Source organism: Spermophilus citellus (genome assembly GCF_964194105.1).
Source record: "Spermophilus citellus genome assembly, chromosome: 18".
Classification (NCBI taxonomy): Eukaryota; Metazoa; Chordata; class Mammalia; order Rodentia; family Sciuridae; genus Spermophilus; species Spermophilus citellus.
Window position 1 is genome coordinate 16,588,273 of NC_138200.1, and position 22,817 is coordinate 16,611,089.

At 36.1% G+C, this 22,817-nt stretch overlaps 1 protein-coding gene across 7 annotated transcripts in view; it reads right to left on the reverse strand.

Annotated features, from left to right (window-relative positions):
• LOC308637107 (uncharacterized protein) overlaps nucleotides 1-22,817 on the reverse strand; it is a 55,935-nt gene that overhangs the window by 25,019 nt on the left and 8,099 nt on the right. Inside the window, exons 3-4 of one of the 7 annotated variants that reach the window (XM_081273235.1) lie at nucleotides 13,505-13,687; nucleotides 5,517-5,668 (exon numbers count right to left, since the gene is read on the reverse strand). The exons of 4 other annotated variants lie outside the window; for them this stretch is intronic. The gene's annotated coding sequence lies outside the window, so the exon portion shown is untranslated. The remainder of the gene's footprint in view (nucleotides 1-5,516; nucleotides 5,669-13,504; nucleotides 13,688-22,817) is intronic. 2 more of the 7 variants (XM_081273240.1, XM_081273237.1) reach the window with 2 other exon arrangements.

Sequence of the window (22,817 nt, forward strand, 5' to 3'; positions counted from 1 at the left end):
TCTTTGCTATTGGCCACTGAACCCCATGGGGTCCTTAACTACTGAGCTACATCCCCCTTTTTGTTTTTTACTCAGGGACAGGAGCTCATTAAGCTGCTCAGGTCCTCGCTAGATTGCTGAGGCTGCTTTGAACCTGCGATTCTCCTGCCTCAGCCTCCAGAGTTGCTGGGGTTACAAGTGGGCGCCACTGCGACTGGCACAGTCGTAAGGGAGATAAAAAATGCCTTCATTGTCTAATACCCTATTAGGTTCAGCCAAAAATTATTCTAAGTACAACAAGTTTAGTGGTAAAATGGCACGTCTTGTAATTTGAGCAAAACAGAGGGGTAACAAATTGGGGTGGTGCGTGCGTGTGTGCTTGAGGGGAGGTAAGCCCTCAGTTTTCGTCAAGGATCCCTTCCCGAACAAAGCAAGTCTCTTCATCTCCCTCCTCATCCACTTCCCATCCTCCACCTCCCTCATCTCTGAGCAAGTGTGCTTCTCTTTTAAAACCGACAAGCACCCCTCGTGTAAAAAACATATTTCTGAATCTACCTACTTTCATTTATATTAAACACAACTTCAAACTGTTATTTTGAACTTTAGTCCAGAGCCAACGGGTTCATTATAATATTCCTTTTGGCTTATTTGTAACTTTTTTTCTTTTTTAAACATTTTTTAGTTGTGGACGGACATAATAATTTTAATTAATTCATTTAATTAATGTGGCGTTAGGCAGGCTCTGTACCACGGATCCACAACCCAAGCCCTGTAACTTCTTTTCCTGCAAGAGATATCTGGCTCTTACACTCTATAACATACTTATTTATTCAACATTAATATACAAATAAAACAGCATCAGAGTCCATAGTCTACTTAAGTCCACTTACCTAAACCAATCAGATTACAGTGTTTGAGTAACTTGTTTTTGACTTTGGCCTTATAATATCTAGTTGAAACCGTTTTATAGGCTGCATCCACTGCTGGAATGAAGACTTTTATTAGCAATCAGTGTCAACATTCCAGAAAATACTGATATTACTCTGAAGGGACAGAATTACTCATAGAGGCCCCAGAGCAAGCTTGTGGAAGGACTTCAATCACATATTAACATAGACCTCGGTCTTCTTGGGAAGAAAAGGAGGCTCCGGGTTGATCAATGGGGATAGAATGAAAAACAAGAGGTGATGGTTCACAGTATCTGGTGTCACTGAGGCTAGTATGCTGGTGTGAGGATTTTGTTTGGTTGTTGTTGTTGTTTTACTAGTAAAACAAAATAAAACAACAAAACCAAACAAAACTATCCCACTGTTTGGATGAGGCCAGGCATTGTTTATTCAGTATCTCAAACTCAAAAAGATGAGTTAATGATTGAAGTTAATTTTTGTAGATACACTTTACTAAAGATAGATCCTGTGTTACCCTAAGGATTTTTTTGTTTCTATTTTTGTTTACATGAATCAAGAAATTTTGTCAAGTGCTTTTTCTGCATCAGTTGGGATTCTACCACGCGGCCTGCGCAGTGGTTTCATTAATGAGGTTCTAGGCATAAAGTTAGTTAGAAGAGATCGAAATAAAACACACAGACCAGTTACCTTATTTATATTGCTAGGTCCGAGACGGCTCACCTCTCTGGTTCCCACCTTTAGCCGCCCAGCAGGGCAGTGAGGATTACTCAGGGCTAGCAGGAGAGAGAGAGAGTGAACACGCGGGGGAGTAGCCTTTTATTGGGGAACAAGAAATTCAGGGGAGAATTCCATCCAATGAAGGTTGAGGGGGGGTGCACTCCAAGGTCAGGGTCAGTGATTGGGTCCCAGGGGTCAGTGGTCAGGCACACCCCCACACGGATGGGCTCTCTCATCAGGAAAGGGTGGGGAAAGCTTCACAGAGCCAAAGCGCCTCAGGCCCTTAACGGGAGTCACCCAATCACGTGTTAGAATGGCTTCCCACGGGGATGATGTACAAATGGTTCTTCAGTCCCCTTTATGGTGAATTACACAGTTAATGATTTTCAAATTGATTTTGGTTCACTGATTTCCTTTTATTTTTTTAATAGAATTCTGCTCTAATCATTAATATTGCTTCCTTAGTCTAGCATTCAGGAGGCCCGGGCTTTGATCCTCAGTACTGTGAGAAAAAAAAAAAATCCTCTCCTTTTATTACTTTGAGTTTGATTTGCTCTCCCCCCCTCCCCAGCCCTTTACTTTCTAATCTATATGACCATTTTTTTCTTCCTTTAATGTACAGGCTAGGAATATCAATACAATGCTAATAGAAGAGATGAGAGGGTATGTTCTTACCTTATTCTCAAATATAAAAGAAGTTACAAATTCAGTGAAAATTAGAACATAACTTTTAAAAAGTTGTGTTGTGCAATTAAAATGTTTCACAGAAATGTAGGTCTTTGCATGCTAATTTTCATCCTGGAACAGTCGCTTCTTTTTTCCCCACATTTATTGGGGCCTTACATTTATTATGTATTATGTACACACTGATGAGATGTGTTGTTACATATTTGCACATGCACATAATACACAATATAATTGGGTCAATATTATTTCCAAGCACTTCCCCCTCCCTCTGAACCTCTAACCCCTTGGTCTCTTTCCTCTACTGATCTCCCTTTGATTTTTTTTTAATATTTATTTTTTTAGAAGTAGTTGGACACAATACTTTTATTTTTATGTGATGCTGAGAATCGAGCCCAGGGCCTTGCATGTGCTAGGTGAGTGCTCTACAGCTGAGGCACAACCCCAGCCCTCACTTTGATTTTCATGAGATCCACCCCTATTTTTCTTTTCCTTTTTCCTCTCCAGCTTCCACCTAAGAGAAAATACACGACACTTAACCTTCCCAAGTTTGACTTATTTAACTTAGCATAATGGTCTCTAGTTCCATCCATTTTCCTGCAAATGTCATAATTTCATTTTTCTCTATGGCTGAATAAAACCCCATTATGTATAACCACATTTTATTTATCCATTTATCTGTTGATGGACACCTAGGCTGATTCCATAGTTTGGCTCTTGTATTACTGTAAAAACATGGCTATGCATGTATGATGACTTTTAATTCTTCAGAATACCGAGGAGTGGAATAGCTGGGTCATATGGTGGTTCCATGCTTAGTCTTTTGAAAAGCCTCCATACTGATGTCCATAGTGGCTGAATGTCCATAGTGGCAGAATTTCCAATTCTGCCAACAGTGTAAAAGTGTTCCTTTTTCTCCACTTCCTCCTCAGTATTATTATTTGTATTTTTGATGACTGCCATTCTGACTGGTTTGAGATGAAATTTCAGTGTAGTTTTGATTAGCCTTTCCCTAATTAAAATCAGCATTTCTAAGGCATAAAAACAATATAAGCCCAAAGTCAGTAAAAGAAAGAAGGAAACAAAGAGTATAAATCTTCCAGATCTTGTACATATTAAAATACTAATAATGGTGTATTATGGACAACATGTCAATCAGTTTGACAACTTAATTAAATAGATTATTGGAAGGACACAAAAGAGAATGTGTAGCCATGTTCAATAATTTCTTGCTCTTCCTTCAGAGTAGCTGTTCTTTCCCCCAATTGTGTCACTAAAGATGGTTTATGTCAGAATTTCCCATCTTTTCTGAAAGTATCCAGTTGAGTTAATGGAGAAAATATCTGCTGCAACCCAGTCCAGGGGCATACTGGAGGAATGTGTGGTGGGAGTTGGGCCTGGTGTGGCAGGAAAGATGTTCTGGTTGGCTTTAAATAGGGCCATGCTGAGGCATTTCTGTGAAACTTCAGACAATATTTCTTATTAGTACCCTCCCAAGAGGGATGGGACAATAGGAAGCAGGCTAAGTCTTAGGGTAGAAGGAGAAGTGTGCATTGCTTCTTGCTTCCTTGGTTTGCAAGAAGAATGCCTCCTGTCTAGATTCTTAATGTATAAGTATAGTACTGATTTGAGTTCTAATTATTTATATCATTTAATGCCATAAATTTCCATATAAGCACTAATTTACTGCACACATTTTGATATACTGCATTTTCATTTTCAAAGTATCTCAAAGTATTTTTTCCTTTAAGATTTCCTCATTTATCCACGCCCTGTTTTGAAGTATATTTAATAGCCAATTATTTGGAGATTTTTCTAGGTATCTTTCTGTGCTTTATTTCTACTTTTAGTCAGCTATGGTCTGAGAACATGCTTTGAATGCCTTCCACTGTTTGAAAATTGCTGAGGCTTGTTTTATGTTCCAATATATGATCTATCTTGATGAATGCCCACATGTGCTTGAAGAAGATATGTAGGGGCTGGGGTTGTGGCTCAGTGGCAGAGTGCTCGCCTAGCACATGCAAGGCCCTGGGTTTGATCCTTAGCACCATATAAAATAAATAAATAAAAAGCAAAGGTATTGTGTCCATGTACAACTAAAAAATTTTAAAAAAAAGAAGACGACATGTAGTTGGCTGTTTGGTATTCTATAAATGTCAAATGTCCGTTGAAAAACTGACATTCAACATTTGAATACTGATGTTTTTTTGGGGGGGTCTTCTGAAATCTTATTGATTTTCTTCTTCTTTCGTTTTCCATCAATTAATGAAAGAGGGGTTTGGTTTCCTTATTCTTTGCTATGAAAAAGGAATTAAGTCCTTAATAATTGTGTGTATGCCTATTTCTCCTTTCAATTCTATCAGTTTTTGCATTTATTTTGAAGCTCTGTTGTTAGCTACATACGCATTAACAAGTATTATCCCTTCTTAGAGGACTGCTCCCTTGATTATTATGTAATATCTCCCTGATGATATTACTTGTTCTAAAGCCTACTTTGTCTAATATTAAAATCGACACTCTAGTTTTCTTTTGGTTATTACTGTATTTCTGTGGTATATTCTTCCATACCATTCAGCTTGAGAGAGAGAGAGAGAGAGAGAGAGAGAGAGAGAGAGAGAGAGTGTGTGTGTGTGTGTGTGTGTGTTTGGGTACTGGGGATTAAACCCAGGGCCTTGCATTTATAAAGCACACACTCTACCAGTAAACTATACCCCAACCCCATCTGTATGTTTAAAATGGTTTCTTATAGATAGCAGCTAGACAAATGCTTTTATGAAAGGTGGTAAGCTCTATCTTATCTTTTAACTGATGTGTTATTTAATAGTGATATTTAAATTGATTATTGAGATAGTTGAATTAAGGTCCACCATCCTCCTGGTTATTTTCTATTTGCTAGAAACAAACAAAACAAAAACAAAAACTTCCTTTAGCATTTCTTATAGAGAAGGTCTGTGGAAAATGAATTTATTTGTCTAAGGAAGTCCTTATTTTTCTTTCTTTTTAAAATTTTATTTCATTGTGGTCAGGAAACTTGAGATCTTAAGTGTATGATACATTATTGTTGACTATAGGTACAAACGTATAACAGATCTACAGAGTTTATAAATCATGCTTGACTCAAACTTTATGCCCACTAATAACTCCACATTTTCCCTGTTGTTAGCCCCTCGGCTAGTTCTATACTTTGGCTGGCAACTGTGATTCTATGAATTTGACTATTTAACATACCTCAAATAAGTGAAACCATGAAGTATTTATCTGTGGCTATTTTATTTTAGCATAATTTCTTCAAATTTCATTCTTCTTGTGTACCACATTTTCTTTATCCATTAATCTGTTTATGGATATTTAGGCTTTTTCCGTATCTTGGATTTTAAGTGCTGCAATGAACATAGCAGTGATTAAAATCTCTTCAAACTCTTCTGATTTCAATTATTATGGATGTATACCCAGAAGTGGGATTATTTAATCATATGGTAGTTCTATTTTTAATTCAAAAAAAGTACTTTTAGTTGTAGATGGACACAATACCTTCATTTATTTTTATGTGGTGCTGAGAATTGAACACAGTGCCTCACACATGATAGGCAAGTGCTCTACCGCTAAGCCACAACCCCAGCCCCTGTATTTTTAATTGTTTAATGGTATATAAAATATACCATTTTATATTCCCACCAACAGTATAAAGATTCTAATTTCCTCATATCCTCACCAACACTTGTTACCTTTTGTTTTTTAAAAAGTATTTACTTTTTTTAGGTGTAAATGAACACAACACAATGCCTTTATTTTTATGTGGTGCTGAGGATCGAACCCGGGTCCTACCCACACTAGGTGAGCACTACCGCTGAGCCACAATCCCAGCTCCTTGATATTTTTTTTTTTTTTATAATTACCACCTGTTAGGTGGGGATGATATCTCATTTTGTTTTTTATTTTATTTGCATTTTCCCTGATAATGTTGTTGAGCATCTTTTCATATACCTGCTGGCCATTTGCATGTATTCTATTTCTGTTTTTACAACTGAGTTGTAGAAGTTCCTTATACATTTTGAACACTGACCCTTTCTCAATTATATGGCATGCAAACCCTTTTCACAGTTTGACTTTTCCCTCTGTGCTTTTCTCTACTGTGCAGAAACCTTTCATTTTGATGTAGTCTCACTTGTTTCAGCTTTTCTTACCTGTGATTTTTTAAATTTATTTTTTAATTGGACAGAATACCTTTATTTTACTTTTTATTTGTATGTGGTGCTGGGGATCTAACCCAGTGCTTCACGTGTGCTAGGCAAGCACTCTACCACTGAGCCACAACCCTGGCCCCTCTATACTCTATTTTTTTTTAATATTTTTTCAGTTGTAGATGGACACTGTACTTTTATTTATTCACTTTATGTGGTACTGGGAAATAAACCCATTGCCTCACACATGCGAGGCAAACACTCTACCACTGAGCCACAACCCCAGTCCCCTATACTCTATTTTGAAATCTGTGTGATTCATTCAGATTTTTTCTTTTCAAGATTGATTTACATATTTGTAGTTTTTGTGGTTTCATGTAATTTATAAAACTTTTTCTGTTTTGGCATTGACTCTATAGATCACTTTAAGTAGTATGGACATTTTAACAATATTTGTATAACCCACTAACATTGGACATCGTTCCGCTTTTGTTGTTTAATTATTTTCCCCAAGATTTTGTGTTTTTCAGTATATTAGTCTTTCAATTCCCTATTTAAGTTTGTCCCTAAGTATCTTATTCCTTTTAGTGCTACTGTATTTTTTCTTAATTTCTTTTTCTAATAATTCATAATTAGCATACAAAAATGCAAGTGATTTTTGTATGTTGATTTTATATCCTGCAATTGTAGTGAATTCATTTATTCTTTTTTTAAAGATCATGTTATACTGCAAACAGAGACAATTTTATTTTTTCCTTTCTTTTTGTTTTGGTGGGGAGGCTGGGGATTGAGCCCAAGGGCACTTAACCACTGAGCCACATCCCCAGCTCTTTGTATTTTATGACAGGGTCTCACTAGGTTGCTTATAGCCTCCCTAAGTTGCTGAGGCTGGCTTCAAACCTGCAAACTTCCTGCCTCAGCCTCCTGAGCCAATGAGATTACAGGCATGTGCTACCGTGCCTGGCTTATTTTTTCCTTTCTGATTTAGATGCCTTTTCTTTCTTTGCCTTCTCTAATGGCTCTAGGTATATATCCAATATGATGCAAATTTCCAGTACTATGTTAAATAGAAGTGGCAAGACTGGCTAATCTTAATACTGATTTTAGAGAAAAAGTTCTCAACTTTTTATAGTTAAGTATGGAGTAAGCCATGAACTTGTCATATATGGCCTTTATTATGTCGATATACATTCCTTGTGTACCTAATTTGTTTCAATGTTTTCTCATAAGAGTGTCAAATGCTTTTTCAGCATCTATTGAGATCATGTGACTTTATTCTTTTTTGTTGTTGTTCTTTATTTTGTTAACATGGTATGCTGCATAAACTGATTTTCATATTTTGAACCTTCTCAAGGATAAATTCCACTTGATCATGCTCTATAACCTTTTAATGTGCAGATTCAGTTTTCTAGTATTTTGAATTGCCTTTGTATTCCTAAGGAATGATAGCCTGTAGTTTTCATTTTTTGTGATCTTTTTCTGGCTTTGGTATCTTGTTAATTTGGGTCTCATGAGTTTGGAAGTGTTCTGTTCTCTTCAATGTTTTGGGAGATTTCTGAAAAGGATTTGCACCCTTCTTTAAATGTTTTGTATAATTCACCAGTGAAGTCAGTTGGTCCTGAGCTGTTTTCTTTAGGCAGGGGTAAGGACTTTGATAACTGATTCAATCTCAATAGTAGTCATAAGTCTATTTCTTCATGATTTAGTCTTAGTAGGTTCTAAGTTTCCATGAGTTTACATCTTCTAGGTTATCCAATTTGCTGAGTATTGTTCATAGTACTCTCTTATGATCTTTTAAATTTCTGTGTCATCAAATGTATAACTTCACTTTTATTTCTGATTTATCTAAGTCTTCTGTTTATTTCTTTTAATTTTCCTCAGTCTAACCAAGGGTTTGTCAATTTTATTTTTTTCAAAAAATACTGTTATTTTTCATTGATGTAATTTTTCTATTTCAACTCTCATTTCTTCTTTTTGCTATCTTTGGTCTTAGTTTGTTCTTCTAATTCCTTGAGATTTAAAGTTAGGTGTTTATTATTTAAGATCATTTTTTCATATTTATTTATTGGTACTAGGAATTGAACCCAGGGACACTACCACTGAGCTATATCCTAGCCCACTTTTTATTTTGAGACAGGATCTCACTAATTTGTTTAGGGCCTTATTAAGTTGCTGAGGCTGGCCTCTTGCAATATCCCTGCCTCAGCCTCCTCCTGAATCACTGGGGATTACAGGTGTGGGCCACCCGTCTGGCCTTATTTCTTTTTAGTGTAGTGATTTATTGCTATGACCCACTCTTAGCCCTTTTGCTATATCCCATAAGTGTTCACATGTTGTACTTTTGGTTTTGTTGATCTCAAATATTTTCTAATTTTCTTCTTTGAGCTAATGGTTGTTCAAAACTCTGTTAATGTCAATGTATTTATGAATTTTTCAGTTTTCTTTCTGATATTGATTTCAAATTTCATTCCATCATGGTCAGAAAAGATTCTTAGTATGATTTCAATATTCTTAAGTTTGTTAAGGTTTTGTGATCTAACATGTGATGTATCCTGGAGAAAGGTCCATTTGTGCTGAAGAATAGGTATTCTGTTGCTGTTGGGTAGAACATTCTATGTATGTTAGGTCCAGTTGGCCTATAGTGTTATTAAAACCCTGTTTCTTTATTGATCTTCTCAATGGATGTATCATTTATTATTAAAAATGAGGTATTAAGCTGGGTGTAGTGGTACATGACTCTAATCCCAACTAAGACAAAGAAGGAAAAAAAAGAAGAGGAAGAACGAAGGAAGAAAAAGAGGAGGAGGGGAAGAAAAAGAAGAGAAGAAAAAAATGTGATATTTAAGTTTCTTACTATGTTATTGCCATGCAACTCTCCCTTCAGTTCTGTCAATGTTTCCTTTATAGATCTGGGTGTTCTGGTGTTGGATGCACATATATTTATAACTGTTATATGTGCCTTTTCTCGTTAGAAAATGTCCTTCAACTCGAGATAAATTTTGACTCAGTTTTTTTTTTGTTTGTTTTTGTTTTTTTGTCTACTCACCCTGCTCTCTTTGGGTTACAATTATAACTTGTATTATTATTATTATTTTATTTATTTATTTTAAAATATTTTCTTAGTTGTAGATGGACACAATATCATCTCCTATTTATTTTTATGCTGCGGATCGAACCCAATGCCCCACACATGTAAGGCAGGCACTCTACCACTGAGCTAGCCCCAGCCCAAATTTGGATTATTTTTTTCCCCATCTCTTCGCTTTCAGCCTATTTATGTCCTTAAATAATAAGTGAGTTTCTTGGGAAGCATATACTTGGGTCTTGTTTTTACATCCATCTACTCAGTCTGTGTCCCTTGGTTGAGGAGTTTAATCCATTTACTGTAATTATTGTTAGAAAAGGATTTTTCTATTGCTATTTTGTTAGTTGTTTTCTATTAGTCCTGTTCCTTCATTTCTTTTCTCTCTTGATGTCTTCCTTTGTGTTTTGCTGATTTTTTTGTATTGACGTGTTTTGACTCCTTTCTCTTTTTGTTTTGCATAACTTCAATAGTTTGCAAGTATGGTTGGTTGCCTGAGGGCCATTTTATATATACACGGAAGGAAGTCTATATTAAGGTTATAATAGCTTAAGTTCAATTTTACATACAAAAATATATCTTAACTTTTCTTCCACACACTTTGTTATTGCTCTCACAATTTACATCTATTCATATTATGTATCCTTTAACATATTTTATTTATTTTTTAATACTTTTGTCTTTTAACAGTTACACTACAATTGAAAGTGATTTGCCTGTCCTTACAATAATACAGTACACATTTGTCTATATATTTAACTTAATAAGTTTCCTTTTTTTTTTTTTTGTACCAGAGATTTTGAGACAATGTCTCACTAAGTTGCTTGGTGCCTTACTAAAATGCTGAAGTTAGCCTTGAACTTGCAAACCTCCTGCCTCAGGTTTGCAAATCACTGGGATTACAGGCATGTGCCACCACACTCAGCTTGTCTTTTTTTTTTAATTGGGAGTTGTGGGTTGAACTCAGGGCTTTGAGAATGTTAAGCAAACATTTTATCACTGAGCTACATTCCAGCCTTAGTTTCCTCCTATCTTATACTATCATGTTGAATTTAGTGCTTTTCCATTTTAACTTGCTAGTGGTGGTGTGGTGAATTATCTCATCTTTTATTTGGGAGGTTTTATCTTGCCTACATTTAAAAAAATTATTATTATTTTTTAGTTGTAGTTGGACACAATACCTTTATTTTATTTGTTTATTTTTATGTGGTGCTGAGGATCAAACCCAGGGCCTTGCATGTGCTAGGCAAGTACTCTACCACTGAGCCACAATCCCAGCCCTTGCCTACATTTTTAGAAGTATTTTTTAGTTGTCAATGAACCTTTATTTTATTTATTTATATATGGTGCTGAGAATTAAACCCAGTGCCTCACACCTACCAGGGCTCTACCACTGAGCCACAACCCCAACCCTTCCTACATTTTTAAAGAAAGTTTTGCTGGGTATAGTATTACTACTTGGTTTTTATTAATTAATTATTTTTTTAGCTTTTTTGTTATTTTTTAATTAATCTTTTAATATGTGACAGCAGAATGCATTACAATTTATACTACACATATAGAGCACAATTTTTCATATCTCTGGCTTTATACAAAGTATATTCACACCAGTTCGTGTCTTCATACATGTACTTTGGATAATGATGTTCATCACATTCCACCATCATTTCTAACCCCCTGCCCACTCCCTTTCCCTCCCACCTCTCTGCCCTAGAGTTTGTCTATTCCTCCCATGCTCCCCCTCCCTAACCCACTATAAATCAGCCTCCTTATATTACAGAAAATATTCAGCATTTGTTTTTTGGGGATTGGCTAACTTCACTTAGCATTATCTTCTTCAACTTCACCCATTTACCTACAAATGCCATGATTTTATTGTCTTTTATTGCTGAGTAATATTCCATCGTGTATATGCCATACTTTTTTTTATCCATTCATCTACTGAAGGGCATCTAGGTTGATTAATTTTTTGGCTTCCTTTTTTTAATATTTATTTTTTTAGTTGTAGTTGCATACAATACCTTTATTTTATTTACTTTTATGTGGTGCTGAGGATCGAACCCAGGGCCTCGCATGTGCTAGGTTAGCGCTCTACCACTGAGCCACAACCCCAGCCCCAATTTTTTAGCTTTTTGAATATATCATTCTACTGTATTCTGTCCTGCAGTTTCTGCTGAAAATTCCATTGACAACATTATCAAAGTTCCCTTGTATGGAACAAGTTGCTTTTCTCTTGGTGCTCTTATATTTGGTTTTGTCTTAATTGTGTTCTTTGGGTTCCTTGAGTCTTCTCCAGATTTAGCGAGTTTTCAGCCACTTTTTAAAAAAATCAGCTTTCTGACCATTTTGCCTCTATTCTTCAATTCCCATAATGTACAAGCTGGCCTGTTTGATGGGACATCATAATTCCCTTAAGATTTTCTCACTCTTTTTAATCTTTTTCAGTTTGCTTCTCTAATTGAATTATTTCCAGAGTCTTTGAACTTGCTGATTCTTTCTTCTGCTTGATCTAGTCTGGTGCTGATCTGTCTAATGAATTTTTTTCCTCAATGCAATTGGTGTGTTCTTTAGTTCCATAATTTGGCATTTTCTTACATTTTTTCTATGTCCTTGTGGAAATGCTCACTTCATTCATACACTGTTCTCTTGACATTGGTGAGGATCTTTAAGAGAGTTATCTTTAATTATCTATCAGATAAATCATATAACTCCATTTCATTAAGGTTAGTTTCTGAAAACCAATCACTTTCCTTTGTTTAGAACATCTTTGCCTGTTTTTCTTTTTTTCTTTTTCATTTTCTTTGACACTCTTGTCCTATATTGTCTGTATATTAGACAAAGTAGGTCCCTCTCCTAGTCTTCACAAACTGGCCTGGAACAGGAGAAGAATCCACCAAGTAGCCTGGTCAGAGATTTTAGGGGCTTCTATCTTCTTGAGGGAAAAATCAGGCAACTGCAGTTGTCTCCTCACTTTGTGCCAAAACAGGGTGTGGGGAGCTATGCCAGCTACCAGCCCAGGATACCATCTGCATCTTCCCCTGTGCCAGACCTCTCAGAATTCTAAAACTGACAAGAGAGATGCTAGTTCTTTGAGCAGCCCCTGAGAAGTTGGGGTGTGGAATGAACAGATCAACTCTTTCCTTCCCCAGAAGGTAGGCAAGAACTGAGACATGTTATCTGCTAGCACTCTGCTGAACAATGGAGGAGGACTGATGACATCTACCAACCTGCTGCTGCCTCCATCCTCCCTGAGCAGCAAGACTATGCCAGACTCCTCAGACCTCAAGTTTGGTATGACAAAAGCCAGTCCTCTGAGGAGCCCACTCAGAAGATGGGGCAGTGGACCTGCAAATGATCCCCTCCCCTCTCTTGGGTGAGCCTGGGAGTTAAAAAATCCTGTGCTGGTTATATAGCTCTACCAGGGGCAGAGTCTCCAGCAAGAAGTTATACTAAATCTGCCTTCAGGCTTCAGTGAGTCTGGTTTCATGTTCTCCTGTATGTAGAGGTTTTTTCAATTGCTTTCTGTTTTCTCACAAAGGAAATTTGCCATGAACTGTTACTGAATGGAAGTGTTTGGGGGAATGGGGAAGGGTCCAAGCCTTCCTACTCTACCACCTTGCTGATGTCACTTCCCTCCTTCATTTTTGAAGGATTTTTTTTGTTTGCTAGGTATAGTGTTCTGGATTGACAACTTCTTTTTCTTTCTATACTTTAAAAATGTTTGATGGGCTGGGGTTGTGGCTCAGTGGTAGAGTACTTGCCTAGCATGTGTGAGGCATTGGGCTTGATTCTCAGCACCACACACAAATAAATGAATAAAATAAAGGTTCATTAACATCTAAAAAATATTTTAAAAAAATGTTTCTTTGAATTTTCTAGCTTGCACGGTGTCTGACAAGTTTGTTATACATAATCTTAGTTTGTTCCTCATAGGCAATTTCTTTTTCTCTTACCTTCAAGATTTCTTCTTTATCTTTGGTTTTCAACTGTTTAAATAAGATATGCCTAGACATATGTTTGTTTTGGCATACATCCTGCTCGTTGTTCTCTGAGCTTCTTGGATCTATGGTTTACTGTCTCCAATTATGGAAAATCCTCAGCCATTTTTCTTCAATTATTTTCTTCCTCATTCTTTCCTAGGATTCCAATTACAGTTATGTGAGACTGTAGGTATGTTCCATTGCTCTTAAAGACTCTATTCTGTTCCCCCCTCCTTTTCTGCACTGTGCTTCAGTTTGTAGAACTTCTATTGACCTACCTTAAAAAAAATCAGATTCCTCCCTCAGCTGTGTCCAATCTACTAATGAGCCTGTTCTAAGCATTACTGATCTGTTAACTATGATTTTGATTTTTAATATTTCTACTTGATTTTTCCATATAGTTTCCATTTCTGTTGCAATTAACCATATGGTTCATTATATAATAGCTATTTTATTAATTAATTACTTTATTTATTTTCTTATTAATGTCCTGGGGATTAAACCCAGATTTACCACTGAGTTACATCCCTAGCCCTTTTATTTTTCATATTGAGGTAGGGTCTCACTAAGTTGCTTAGGGCCTTGTAAAGTTGTTTATGCTAGCCTTGAACTTGCAATCCTCCTAAGTCAGCCTCCTGAGTTGCTGGGATTATAGGCATGCATCACTGCACCTGGCTAGTCAATTATTTTAAATTACTGATGGTTTCTTATAACATCTTTGTCATATTGAAGTCTGGTTATAATTATTTGTTTCCTATTATTGAGGTATGGTTTTTCATGGCATTTTACATGCCTCCTAATTTTTTTTTTTTTTTTTTTTTTTTTTGGTAAACAACTTTTTTTTTAATTTGGTACTGGGGATTGAATCCAAGGGTGCTTAACCACTGAGCCACATCCCTACCTCTTTTTTTTTATTTTATTTTATTTTATTTTTTTATTTTATTGTTGGTTGTTCAAAACATTACATAGTTCTTAATATACCATATTTCACAGATTGATTCAAGTGGGTTATGAACTCCCATTTTTACCCCGTATACAGATTGCTGTGTCACATCAGTTACATTTCCATTGATTTACAAATTGCCTTTCTAGTGACTGATGTATTCTGCTGTCTATCCCATTCTCCACTGTCCCCTCACCCCTCCCCTCCTAATTTTTGTTGAAAGCCAGACACTATGGATAACAAAAAATGATATGAAGTTAAGTATTTTTGTGCATCAAGAGGACATGCTTTCCTTTGCATGAATTTATGATAATCTAGTCAATGTATCTGTCATTGCTATTATTACCCCCAATTCACTAGTGGTTTCAAATTCTTTTAATATCTTTGTTTAGGTAAGGGTTGGTTTGCCATGCTTGTTTTCTCAATGAATGATTCTTCCTTTGCTTTGAGTATTCTGTTTGCTTTCCATAGAAAATCTCTCTTGAAGACCTCCCAGCTGCATTCTTCTATTGTTTTTCCTTGATTCTTATTATCTTGGTCTGGGCCAGGTAGGAGTTATCACTAAGCCTCAACCTTGGAATGGCTTGGGTCCCTGAACCTTGGGTATGTGGCCTTCACAAGTACTCTTGCCTCTCCTCCAGCTGTAGTAGTAGGCCTAGCACACATTCCTCCCCTACTCCTAGAGGTGCTTTTCTGTTACTGGTCCCTTTCCTAAACTGCAGTTTCCACAAGTACCCTAAAGAACAGTTTTTGCTGCTTTTCTTTATATAGATTAAAGTTTCTGTTCTACAGGGGAGATAGGGAAGGAAGATCTGGACTGCTATTCCTCACTTCCAGCTAGAAAAACAAGGAAAAATTTCTTAGTACTTACCTCATCCTACCTGTGAGTGCCTCGGAGACATTTCTGGAGAAGTCTACAATTTGAAAACTCTCTAATTTTGCAACTACCCTAGTAGTTTCACATTCTTACTAGCTTGCATTCAATCTTTAATGATTTTTTAATTTTTTTTTCTTTTTAGCTTATATGCTGTCTGGAATTGGTCATACTAGGGAAGTATAACTTGAGTCCTGTCTGTCCCAGCAAGCCACCTGTTCTCCCCCAGATTCAACATTACTTGGTTGTCCTATCACCTCAGTTCTTTGACAAGTTCAAGAAAAGCCAATATTTTGTAGTTTGTCCAGTTTTTTCCTCATCGTAAGGATGACTTTCTAGGTCTATACATCACTCAGAGAAACCTAAAGATGCCTCAATAAAAAACCTTTGAGAAGTGTGTGCTTGGACAGCACTCAGCAAAAGTCCCTCAGTTTATTTTGACACTGGGCAAAAATAAATACCTTTTACACAAAGTTAGGATTAAGATAATAGTATAAAGTAAAGTCACTAGGGTGGAGTGTGCGGTGTGAAAGTATTATAGGCAAGTGGTGGCAATAGGCAAGGCTTCAGAGAAAAGAAAATACAGTATATTGGAGGAGTTCAAAGTTAAGCAGATAACTTCAGAAACAAATTCACAGCCTAGATATTATATTGATATCAAATGTTATTTTTCCCCTTGCAAAGAACTTAACTTCCAGGTACATCAGTTTGTTTATTCCAAATATATCATTTTTGGAATGTCATGCACAATTTCTTCCTGAAATGAGTTCTGATACAGTTAATATGCACATAATGACTTGGACACCACCTACATAAGAATATTGTTTTAAAACTATGCTTGATTGAATCAAAATTTTGATAACCTAAAAATCATTGAGAACTCTACTCCTAGAAGTGTTAACCACAGCAATTCTGTAAACAGCTGGAGCTAACTAGCACGCTGAAACATGGCTCCACAGTGGATAAAAATATTTTATTTCTATCATCACCCCAACAATTTCCTAATCTCCTGACTACTATTACCATGTATCCTTAGGTTCTAGTCTTACCACCTCATTTTGCAAAGCATGTTTAAAACATAAGGAATAGGGAGGCAGGTAACAGATAAAACAAGGACTTTAGCTCCTGCTGAGTGATGAAAGAATAGGATTAAACTCTGTGGGTACAACTCTATCAAAGACGGTTGCATTCTATAACAGTCCAAAAGTTGATTTCTTTTTCTTTGTCTAAATATTAATTTTTTAGTTATAGGTGGATACAATATCTTTATTTTATTTTTATGTGGTGCTGAGGATCGAGCCCAGTGCCTCATGCGTGGTAGGCAAGCGCTCTACCTCTGAGCCACAACCCCAGCCCACCAAAAGTTAATTTCTCAAAAGCATCTTTTTTTAAAATATTATTTTTTTAGTTGTCCATGGACCTTTTTATTTATTTATACTCGGTGCTGAGAAATGAACCCAGTGCCTCAGGCATGCTAGGCAAGCGCTCCACCACTAAGCCACAACCCCAGCCCCTTCAAAAATGTCTTTACTTTGTTTCCCCTTCAATCACAATAAACCAATCTGGTTGGCATGTTTGGAAATATTTTTTATTCTGCTCTCATATCAAATGACAATTTTGGTAACTGTAGGCTTCTAAGAGAAACCCTTTCTCCTCAGGGATTTGAAGAAATGTCTCCAGTGACTTCTAGTGCTGCTGGAAAGAATAAAGGTGACAGAAAGTAGTAATCATTTTAATTTTCTTTCCTCTGTAAGTTTTTGGCCCTTCTTGTGTTTGTTTTTGGTAGTTATGTATTTTTTTCTCATTGAAATGCCCAATGAGTAGAGCATTTCAATGTAGATATTAATCTGGGAAACTTTATTGTACTTTTTGTTGTAATTCCTTTATTTTTCCCTTCTGTACAATTCATGAATTGGATGACATTTCTTAAACTGATCATTTAAGTATTTTATATTTTATCTCCTTAAATTTTCATTTTTCTCTTCCTTAAGAGATTTTCTTGCTCTTATCTCACTATCTTTATGACATATGTGTGTATCCTTAATTCAGACATCATTTATAATATTGAGGCCATCTTTCTCATGCATTAAATGCTATTTTAAATAGATTTACTAACTTCTATCTCTTTGAAGATACATTACTTTTTGCTCTGTTTGAAAAAAAAGTTTTGTTTCCTATATTATTTTCTCCACATTTCTTCCTTCTAATTGTTTAGGTTTTTCTCTTTCATGCTAGATATATTCTTCAACTCCATTGTAACCGCTAATTGTTCATATTTAATAGAGGCATTACAAAGTTGACTATAAAGTCTGTGTATATGATTCATTTCTTGGCTGGCTGGGCTTTAATGTGCCAGTGGGATAATAAACTAATCTTTTCACTGGGGACTGCCAAATATCAATTCTTGGAATTCTTTCTTTTGGGGGGGTCACATTTCTCTAAAGGAAAATCAGTTAACTTGCTACCACTTTCTAAGAGAAGGCCAAAGGAAGAGTGCAGGAGAGTCACATCTTTCAGGATATAAATTGAAATTCCCACTTCAATCCCAAACCTCACCTATATCCTCTACTTTGGTTGGTGTCAACAAAGTCTCAGAACAGTTTTAAGAAAAATATAGCTCCGCACTCTTTCACTTCTGTGAGGTAGAAGCAGTATAATCACCTGGATGTGTAGGGTGTGGGAAGGGTCCTTGGCAGTCTAATAGTTGATTATAAAATTCTAATCCCACTTTTTAGCCCAGCACACCCCCCTATGTTGCCCTGTACCTGCTAAATTAAGATCTATAGTTTTTTCAGAAGTATTGTAATATAAAGAGTTCACTTCTTTTTAGTATTGTCCTCAGTAGGCAATTTAAATTGTAGATTCTGGTAGTATTCTAAGTACTTTGTTCATTTTTCTTCTTTTAAAATGATGTTATAAATTCTCATCCATGGATTTTCATTTTCTTTTACTTTTTTCCCTTATCTTCTAATACCCTTTAAATTATTTTATTGTTATTTTAGTGGAGAGCTTGAAAGAAAAAGAAATAAATGTAGTTTTCTGCCATGTTTGTATTTCATGGTCTTGAAAATCTTTTCTTTTAATATTTTTTTTGGTTGTAGATGAACATAATATCTTCATTTTATTTATTTATTTTGATGTGGTGCTGAGGATCGAACCCAGGGCCTCACACACGTGAGGCAAGTGCTCTACCACTGAGCTACAAACCCAGCCCTTGAAAATGTTCTAAAGCAGTGACTTTAAAACTTCATTAATAAAGGTCCACATTAAGAAACAGGCTTTAGGGCTGGGGTTGTGGCTTAGTGGTAGAGTGCTTGCTTAGCATGCATGAGGCACTGGGTTTGATCCTCAGCACCATATAACTGTAAAATAAAGACATTGTGTCCACCTAAAACTAAAAAAAAAAGTAAATATTAAAAAAAGAAATATACTTCATATTCTATGCTTTTATTTAGAAACAATTTACAGATATACATATATGTATGATTGTAACAATATGAAAAGCAAAATTTCATGTACAAATTTTCATGTACAAACAAGTTCCAAAATGTATTCTAATACTTCCAACTTTAGAGTTATGGGAGGAAGGGCTTTTTTCACCAGGAAGTAAAGTCCATATATACACACTTAAATGCATTCCTCTTCTTTTTGAGGAGTACGGGGTGCTGGGATTGAACCCATGGATATTTTACCACTCAGCTATATCTCCAACCATTTTATTTTTTATTTTGAGACAGGGTTTCACTGAGTTGCTGAATTTGTGATTCTCTTGTGTCAGCCTCCCAAGTCACTGGAATTACAGATCAGCACTGCCAGGCTTGAAATACATTCTTAATCTTTTACTTTTTATTAAAAATTAGACCTCCATTTTACAAATGAGGAAACAAATGGGAATTACTACATTCCTAATAAGGGAGAGGGATTCTCAGCTCACACCCAAGGCATGGTATTGAAATGATAAGGAAGGTCCCAAAAGAGTTAATAGCTCAGAGGAAAATTGTGAAAGACATAACAGCTTTCCTGGGAAAATGGTCAAGCCTTCTTATTCACTATTTAAAAAATAGTCAAAATACATATAGATCCAAGATAAATAAGAGACAAACAGTATTTGTCCTGATAGAAGGGGAATGGGTATTTAGAGCAAAACAGTGTCTTACTCTCCACTTTATTTATTTGGTACAAGGGATTGAATCCAGGGTGCTTAACCACTAAGTCGATCCCAGCCCTTTTTTAAAAATTATTTTTACATATCTTTTTAGTTGTTGATGGGCCTTTATTTTATTCTTATATTTATATGCGGTGCTGAGAATAGAACTAAGTACCTCACACATGCTAGGCAAGTGCTCTACTGTTGAGCCACAACCAGCCCAAGCCCTTTTTATTTTGTATTTTGAGGCAGGGTCTCATTAAGTTGCTTAGAACTTCATTAAGTTGCTGGCACTGGCTTTGAACTTGTGATCCTCCTGCCTCAGCCTCCCGAGTCTCTGGAATTACAAGTGTGCACCACCATGCCTGTCTTATTTCCCACTGTATATCATTTGGTAATCTTCAGGGGAAAAAATATATGTAGAAAAAGAATATATATTTGGGTCTTTGCATATGTGAATATATATAGATACAGATGCATGTATGTGTGTGTATTAAGGTTTGAATATGTATGTATCTCCATGTATGATTATTTACTTCAAATAATAAAATCACTAGTTTAAAATAAATAAACAAAGCTGGGAATGGTGGCACACACCTATAATCTCAGCAAATCAAGAAGGCAGAGGCAGGAGGATCGCAAGCTCAAAGCCAGACTTTGCAATGGTGAGACAATAAGCAATTCAGTGAGACCCTGTCTCTAAATAAAATACAAAAATAGGGCTGAGGATGTGACTCAGTGGTTGAGTGCTCCTGAATTCAATCTCTGGTACCCTACCCCGCAAAAAGTAAATAAAATAAAATAAACAAACAGAAATAGGCTTTTCCAAACAAAGTCAACAATGAAAGCACCAAGGTTTGTTTATAAGCCTTTCCTTGATCTTAGGGAATGTTGAGGCCCTCTCATTTGAGGAGGAAGTTTCCCACTCATCTTTGTTAAGTATTAAGTAACAGAACTACCTATTAACAGAACTTTTTCTTTAGATAGGAGGTTGAAAATGAGAAATAAGCTTCCAAAAACAGTTTGTCTCCAACCTTCCTTTCCTTTAGCTCACATTTATAAACACATTTATATGCATACATTCCTCCCAATTTACATCTAATTTTAAAATATTGAAAGAAATATTGAAAGATAAACGCAAGCAATACTTGTAAAATTCTTCACCTGTATTTAACAATTGCTTTCATTTACATTTACTCTTTCCTTCTCTAAAAACAAAAACTTTACCTTTAACTCCTTCAGCTTGTACTTCTAAAAAGAAATTCTCCTAGACATACTGCCATTACCACACCAAAATTACTGAACTCTGCCAAAGTAATAAAATTTAATACATTATCTCTATTTCTATCTTCCTAGTTATGTCAAATATCCTTTAAACCAGTTTTTTTTTTAATTCCAGGATTTAATCAAGAATTCTATACCTATAAAACACATCTTAACACTCTCCTGCTTACATTTCTTCAATGTGACTCCTTTAACAATTTTGTCTGAATGCCTTGTTAGTCTCATCTTTCACTGTGGGGAGATGCCATGGATGGACACACCTTTAGTCCTGACACACAGGGTCCTGAACAGTTATTGTCTTCCTCAGTGACTTGGGTGTTACCCCAGCTCAGATAACAAGGCGTGGCTCCAGGTGTAGGCATCACCTGCTGGGGTTGAGTTACACTCACCTGTACCTTTGTAATCCTACCCCTTCTGCCTTTTTCAGATAGAATGTTCTAAGAAACAGCGTCCTCCCAAATAAAAGCCCACTCCCGAACGTGCGCGCTCTCTCTCTCTCTCTCTCTCTCTCTCTCTCTCTCTCTCCAGCCTCTCCTGACTTTCTCTTGCCCCATCTTCTTGGGGAGCCTGAAGCCGGGAGATGGGGAAGCCGTCCTGAAGTTTATAAAAGGTATTTTGTGTCTGTGTGGTATTTTGCATCACCCCAAGTTCACATGAGTGACTTTGGTTCAGCCACCCACACTGAACAGGGGCAGCATTTCACCCCCTGAAATTAAACTCCAGCCATATACAATGACATGCCTTTCTTAAAATACACAAAACACTCACTGCTTCCTAACCACTGCACATCATACTCCCATACCTAAAACCATCTCCTGATTTCTGACCAGCTCATCTTTCCTTTGATCAATGCTTTCCCGTTCTTAAAGAAAAAAAAAAATTATCACTTGACTAGGATATCTATATCTATAGAATCTATTTATATTCCTGTACCCTATGAGCTTGCCCAATTTGTAGCATTTCTCACTCTGCATCAGTATCAGTTGATTTGTCTGTTTTCCTAGGATTGTGAACCATTTATGGGAAGGACTGCTCATATAGCTTCATGTTTTTTGGCCTGGCACAATAATTTATATACGAAAAGATATAGTAAATTTGTGCAATGAACTTAAAATATAATTACTATATTGAAAGCACCCATAAATAGCAGGGCACTATGGCGCCCAAGCAAGAAGAGTAGAATGAAAAAAACCCCATCAACTTAGAATTTTCTGTCGAAGAAAATTATCCTGATCTGAGCACAGTGGTGCACACCTGTAATTCTAGTGGCTCAGGAGGCTGAGGCAGGCTTCAAAGCCAGCCTCAGCAATAACAAGGTGCTAGGCAACTCAGCAAGACCCTGTATCTAAATAAAATAGAAAATAGGGCTGGGGATGTGGCTCAGTGGTTAACCGAAAGAAAAAAAAAGAAAAGAAAAGAAAAAGAAATTATCCTTCAAACATGAATAGGAGGGGCTGAGGTTGTGGCTCAGAGGTAGAGCACTCGCCTAGCACATGTGAGGCCCTGGGTTGGATCCTCAGCACTACATAAAAATAAATAAATAAAATAAAGGTATTGTGTCCAACTACAACTAAAAAATAAAATATTTTAAAAAAACATGAATAGGAAAAATGCTTTCTTAAACAAAGAAAAACTAAGGTAATTCATCAAGATAACTTACCCTGAACAAATTATTAAGAAGGAATTCTTCAGAAAGAAGAAAATTTCTATATGTAAAAAATGAATCTACATAAAGAAAGGAAGACAAAGAAGTAATAATGAAAGTAAAATAAAAATATTTTGTTTCTTTTATTCTTAATTGATCTAAAAGATAAATGTTCATTTAAAGTAACAATGATAACAATATAGTGGCTGATTATAGCACATGGATAAGTGAACTGAATAACAGGAATGTCAATAAGGATGAGAAAGAGAAATTGGGAACACTCAGTTATAAGGCTTCCACACTGTATATGAAGCAGACTAGCATTTTTTGAAAGTGAACTTAGATTTGTTAAAAATAAGATTGAAAATTCAGAGGCAACAATAAAAAGTTTTA